A 7324-nucleotide genomic window follows, 5' to 3' on the forward strand; every position below is an offset into this window, starting at 1 on the left:
AGCAAAGATCCTGGAGTGGTTTCCTTCTCCAGTTCATTTTTACCGATGAAGAAACGGAGGCAAACAGGGTTAAGTGACTTGCCTAGGGTCATACAGCTAGTAGTGATCTGAGGCCATATTTGAACTCACAAAGTCTCCTCGATTCCAGGCCTGGCATTCTATCCACTGCACCACCTGGTTGTGGCCCCTTTTTTATTGGTATACTAAGGTTAGTACCTATTGTTGGAGGGGGACAATAATTTGTTTCCCTGCTATACTGTTTTTGTCTAAAGGTATTGTGGCAATAGGGATTGAGTGCTGGACTTAAAGTCAGGAAGACCTGGTTTAAAATTAGACCTCTGACACTTACCAGCTCTGTTGCCATGGGCAAGTCAGTCGTTGGAGTCTTTCCAAACTTCAATTCCCTTTATCTGTAGTATGGGGATTTTAGTAATACTAGTAATAGCACTTGCCTTATTGTGTTGGGAGAATGAAATGAGATAATGTATGAAGCCCTTATAAATTTAGGGTTATAAATGTCAGTACCATAGAAATGCCAGTTATTTCTAACTAACTTTCTGTACTTTAACCTGGCAGCTAGGTATCATAATTACCCCTTTGGGGGTTTTCTTGGCCAAGATGCTGGAATGTTTTGCCTTTTTCTTATCCAACTCATTTTACAGATGAGGAAACTAAGGCCAATGGGGTTAAGTGACTTGCCCAGGGTCACACAGCTACTGAGTGTCTGAGGCCCAAGTCAAATCCCAGCCCAGCCTTGGTATTTTTTTTCCATTAATTTATTCATCCATCAATTAATTAATTAACTTATTTATCTATTTATTTATGAACTTTTACAAAGAAAACATTTACCTCAAAAGGTACAATCACAAATACACATATTTATTCTATAGTTCGTGGGAAGCCTAATAACATTTCCCCTTTGTACCACTTCATAGTTTGGGGAGGGGAAGGAGTTAGATTCATGGTTTATCTCAGTTCCTATTGAGCAGTGGTGTCAAACCCAAATAGAAATGGGGGGAGGATAAAGGGTAGAGGGGACACAGAGGGATTCCTGTAGGCTGAATATGGACTTAATTTTCAAATGGAAATAAGCTCTATTTTATTGTGTTTTTATTTATCTTGTTAAGTATTTCCCAATTACATCTAATTTGGTTCAGTCTTTGCTTAGCAGTGTTGCTGGTCATAAGCGGCCAGTCTGACAAGCTGACACCTCAGCTTATAGAGCACGGTCTTCTGGGATTTTTAAAAAAAATTAAATTAAATGTATTTTTTTGTTACATGTTAAGTTTGGTACTGTCCCCATCCCTCCCCACCATTTGACATACACAGATACATATCTATTCTATATCAACATAATATATATGCAAAATCAACCCTATGCACACTTCTATTTATTAATTCTTTCTCTGGATGTCAATAGCATCTTCCTTCACAGGTCCTTTGTAGTTGATTTGAGTACTTATAATACTCAGAATAGCTTAGTCATTCACAGTTATTCTTCTAATAAATTGCTGTTCCTCTATCCAATGTTCTCTTGGTTTTGCTCATTTCACTCTTCAATATTTCCTGCAGGTCTTTCTATGTTTTTCTTGTAGCATAGTAGTATTCCATCACAATCATATACCACAACTTGTTTAGCCATTCCCTAAATGATGGGCATCCCCTCAATTTCTAGTTCCTTACCACCACAAAGAGAGCTGCTATAAATATTTTAGAACATATAAGTTCTTTTCCTTTTTCCCTGATCACTTTGGGAATCAGATCTAATAGTGATATTGCAGGGTCAAAGAGTATACACAGTTTTATGACTCTGGGCATAATTCCATATTGCTCTCCAAAATGGTTGGATCAGTTCACAGTTCCACCAATAGTGTATTAGTGTCCCAATTTTTCCACATCCCCTCCAACATTTGTTATTTTTCCCTTTGATTGTTTTAGCCAATCTACTAGGTGTGATATCTCAAAGTTGTTTTAATTTACATTTCTCTAATCGATAATGGTTTAGAGCATTTTTTTCATATAATGATATATAACTTTCATTTCTTCATCCAAAAACTGCCTGTTCTATCCTTTGACCATTTATCAATTGAGGAATGACTCATTCTTATAAATTTGACAAAGTTCTCTATATGCTTGAGATATGAGACTTTTATCTGAGGGTCCTCCAGTATTTAAAAAACAACAACTTTTTGATCTGGGGGTATTCTTTAACTTCTTTGGGCCCCAGTTTCTACATGTATAAAATGATAGGGTTACAGTAGCTGACTTCTAGCTCAATACTTAGGATCCCCCCCCCCAAACTTAAAAATTCTCTCTCAAGCAATTCCCTCAAACCCATATAAACAAGTGACCTTTCAAAGGTACCAAGCCCCCTGTAAGACCTTATTTTATTGGCAGAATAAAAAAGATCTTGACTGTCTTCAAATGTCAAACCCCATCCTTCCTGAGCAATCTTTGAGACCAATGAAGCTTGCTTACTTTCTGTTTCTCTGCAGGTATTTTGTACAAACCTCAAGTTTCGCATGATTGCATATTTTAGGTTAGAATGTTTCTTTTGAGCCTTGTTAAGTGTGTCTGTGTTTACTTCCTCTTGGGGGGTGGCGGTGGGTTTAGGGGAGTTCCAGCAAGCACATTGGTGACAGACTATTTACAAATCCCAAAGCAGGCCAAACAACAAGCAAAAATCTTGACACTAGTTTCCAAGCTCTACTGGCAATCATCTACCCCTTCCTTAACTGAAGAAATTCAAACAAACAAAAAGCGACTCAGGCAAATCAACAAAAATGGTTCAAAGGATTATTTGTCAGCTTTTAAAATAGCTATCTGCTGATTTAACATACCTCATTATGGCAAATAGAGGAAGACTGAAATTTAAATTTAAGAGTAATAATTATTATTATCACCAATAACATTTATATAGTGCCAACTATGTGCCTGGCACTCTGTTAAGGCCTTTACAAATGTTATCTCATTTGATTCTCACAATGACCCTGGGAAAGAGGTCCTATTATTATTTCCATTATACAGACAAGGAAACTGAGGTGAAATGACTTGTCCAGAACCACACAGATAGCAAGGATGTAAGGCTGGAGTTGAAAGCAGATCTGCCTGAGTCCAGACTTCGGATTCTACACACTCCACCACCTAGCTACCTCTCCTTAAAGGGCAATTCTTCACATTATAGGGTAGGACTCACAACACTGTTATTCTCACTATCCCACCTCCAGGAACATCCTTCAGGACACTACTTCTTAATGTTTTTGTTTGTGTTAAGGACCCCTTGGCAATCTAATGAAGCCTTTTAGACTTTCTCTGAATGTTTTTAAATGCATACAAGAAAATACATAGGAATACAAAGGAAATTAATCATGTTAAAATAATGTTAGTCAAGAACAACCACCATAAGTTTGCAATTCCCGGCCTAAGAATTTCTGCCTAGGGGGCAGCTAGGTGGTGTAGTGGATAAAGCACTGGCCCAGGATTCAGGAGGACCTGAGTTCAAATCCAGCCTCAGACACTTGATACTTACTAACTGTGTGACCCTGGGCAAGTCACTTAACCCTCATTGCTCCCCCCCCAAAATATTCTGTTCTAGGACATTAAGAAGTGGGGGACCATAGGGCACAATGGAACATCCTGGCTCTTCTGTAAATAATTCATCTTTTTTGAGCCTCAGTTTCCTCATTTATAAACTTGACAGGGTTAGACCCAATGACCTCCAGGTCCCTTTCTCTCTTTCTTTATTGTCTCATAACTTTTAATTATCCCAGCTTTAAATCTATGACCCCCCCCCCCATTTCCCACCCCCCTGCTTACTTACTTTCTTTTTTTTTGACAGAAGCTTAAAAAATGAAGAAAAATGAAGAGAAAAGAGGCCAACTGGGACTTTGAAATGAAAATAAAACATCTCTGAAGTGTGAGTATAAGTCACAAAAATTTGATATATATAGGCAATTTTCCAGACATTTGTCTAAAATGACAGATAAAGTATATTTGTGTGATCACAAATCATTTTTTAGAAAATCAATTAAAAAACCCATTAGAATCTTTTGCTAATCTGTCAATCTGTGGGGAAATTAGGTAGTTTGGGATTTTTTTTCTTTCTTCCTTTCTTTAACTTTGTAGAAAAAAAAAATCCCCTTGCAGTTTCTCCTGCAAAAATAACCTCAAGTATTTACTTCCTTCCATATCATATATACACTTTTACCACAGAACTTAGACTAATATGTCAAGAGGAGATGCAAGAAAAAGTCCAAATGTCAGCCATCTGTAGACCAGAACTGACAGGATTGGGAGGGGAGATGAAAACGCCTCATTTTGTATAACTAAAAATGGGTCCTTGTATACACCAGAGAGCCAGCTCCATACCACCCAATCAGGAATTCTATAAATATGTAGCCCAGTCACATAAACAGTTTCTTTTCCATTTCTAGATTATAGTTTATCTTAACAGAGCTGAATCAATTTAGCTCTGGAGAGAAGAACAAGAGAGAAACAGAGGAGGCTGGTTTAAAAGCAACCTCGGAGATAGAGAGGCCTGAACTTTTCAAACAGTCTGGAGTGGGGCCATGTGGTGGATTTCACTTGAGTATAAGCTACAGGGTAACACTCTCCCTTTCTCTTCCCCAAAAGGGATGAACAAGGAACTTTCTGGTGGTTTGCAGTTGGGTCAATTAAAATGGGTACTAAGGGCATTAAAACAGACCAAGTTAGTCTGAATTATTGAGTCAATTACAATGGATACTAACAAAATAAAACAGACCAAGTTAATCTGAATTATTGAATCAGTTACAATGGATACTAACAAGGTAAAATAGACCAAGTTAGTCTGAAATATCAAGTCAATTACAACGGATACTAACAAAATAAAACAGACCAAGTTAATCTGAATTATTGAATCAGTTACAATGGATACTAACAAGGTAAAATAGACCAAGTTAGTCTGAAATATCGAGTCAATTACAATGTATACTAACAAAATAAAACAGACCAAGTTAGTCTGAACTATTGGCTCAATTACAATGGATATTAACAAGGTCAAATAGACTGAGTTAGGTTGAACCTTTAGATTTTTTCTGGTGTTTTTTTCAACTAGATCAATTACAACAGATATTAATAAGGTAAAATAGATCAAGTTAGGCTGAAAGAGTAGTCCCTCCCTATTCTATTCAGTACTCAGTCCAAATGCAAGGAAAGTAAGTCATAAAGATGAGCTGTTGGGAGGGGAAAAAGATGTAGGTTATATAGGGAGGGTTTTGCTGGTAATGTTTAACAACTAGCACTTTAAAACAAACAAACAAAAATCCACAACCCAAAATATGCAAGGCACACATAAATTTAACCTAAATTAACATTTTTCATCACTTTTTAAAGTCTAGACAATCAGCAAAGTAATAAACCAAGCCCTGATTGGTAGCATTTACTGAGCTGTGGTGCAAACTTTACACTGAAAATTTAACAATGAGCTCTGAGCTGGTTCCAGCATGCCCCTGGATAGCCAGGCTATGATTTAACTCACAGAAAGCCTCTGTAGTCCATTATAGGTACATTAATTGAATTTATTGTCCCTTCCATTTTAGAAGGATGGTCCTTGCAAACACATACATATGCACAACTTAAAAAGCAACACAATGGTTCTTGTTACCCCTCTCCCATCCCCATGCTTTATAAGGGTTATTTGTTGCTTTCTTGCTCATTCCTGTTTTGGTTTTGTTTTTTTAAATAGTAGCCATTCCTCTTGCCCTCCCAGTTGCATAATCACTTCCTTTTCAGCCTTGCCCTTGATCAGACTCTCTTCTGATCTCTAAGCATATAATGAGTATTCCACTGGCCTGCTCTGGTTCACTGAAGCTACTGCTATGACATGTATCTGCCATCCCAGCTTGGATGCCTGATTCCATAAGGAAAAATCAGCTTGAAAGGGGTGTGGATGACTTTTGGGGGTGCCTCTTGGTTTGTCACAAGGGAATAATACCGGACTTGCTTTAAGGCATTGGTTCTTAGATTGGTTTAGGCCCCACCTTGCTCAGCAGAAGAGGCCATGTCCAACAGATGACTCTCTCGGATGTTCACCTGATAAGCTAATGAAGGGGAAGTATGACGTTTTCATTTCCCCCACAAGCCTTGCCAGATCTGGCCTACAGATGGCTGACATTAGTTTTTTCTTGTATCTATTTCTCCTATTTCTGTTTCCTAGCTCAAAAAGAAAACCTGCTTGAGATGACTATGGACAATGGGACTGCTTTGGGGGAGTATTCATTAAAGGACCTGATAAAAAATTCAATTGATGAGGTATGGGGGTGGGGAATAATCATCATCTTATCGAATCAGAATTACATTTTGACAACAACTCTTTTCTAGGGACACTTTCTGGCCACTCCCAAACCATATGTAACGATTGGAATGACGCCACCTGCTGGAGACTTACTGTAGAAGAGTTCTGCCCATGAAGCGAAGGTCTTTGAGGGCAAGACCAGGAGTCTTTTCTTTGGCGGGAGGAAGTGACGCGGACTAGTGGGAGGAGGAAGGAAGAGACTGGGGCTGACTCTGGGACTCTTTCCTCTGGACTCGGGTGGAGAAGGGAGCTAGAAATGTGCTCTCCCTTTAATAGATAGGAATCTAGGCCTTTCTCTCTCTTTACCAAATTCTTATTCTCCTTAATAAATGCTTAAAAGTCTAACTCTTGCTAAAGCTTATAATTTATTGGCGACCACTCATTAAATATTTTAGACAGACTAGCTAGAATTTTAGCCCTTAACACATATCACCGTGAGTGTATACATTTCCCCCCTCCTTCTAACTCCTCTTTGTAAACTGTCTTCCCCAGTAGAATGTAACATCATCGAGGGCATGAACTGTCCTGCTTTTTCATATTTATAACCCTAGCACTTAGTCTGACAAATAGTAGGCCCTTAATAAATCCTTTATATCATCTATTCATGCACACATGCTGTCCCTATTTAAGAATGTTGTTTGATCTTTTATTTAAATATTTTAAAATTTACATTATTATAATTTAATATAACCTTCAAAAACCTCCTTTTTTAAATTAAAAAAATTAATGAAAAAAAATCTATTTTCTTTTATACTTTCCCCATTGGGAAAAAAAAGAAAGAAAAATAAGGCTTTTGTAAAAATATGCATAAACAAAACCAACTTGTGCATTTGCTATGTCTAAAATTTTATATATTTGTATATGCTTATACTTATAAATATATGTTATGGTCATATGTTTATATGTCTTAGTATAATATTAACCCAATAGAATAGAAATACATTATTCAATTAATGTTAATATAGTAATATAATATACACATAACACATG

The sequence above is a fragment of the Dromiciops gliroides genome, chromosome 5 (assembly GCF_019393635.1).
Source record: "Dromiciops gliroides isolate mDroGli1 chromosome 5, mDroGli1.pri, whole genome shotgun sequence".
In the NCBI taxonomy this organism is placed as follows: Eukaryota; Metazoa; Chordata; class Mammalia; order Microbiotheria; family Microbiotheriidae; genus Dromiciops; species Dromiciops gliroides.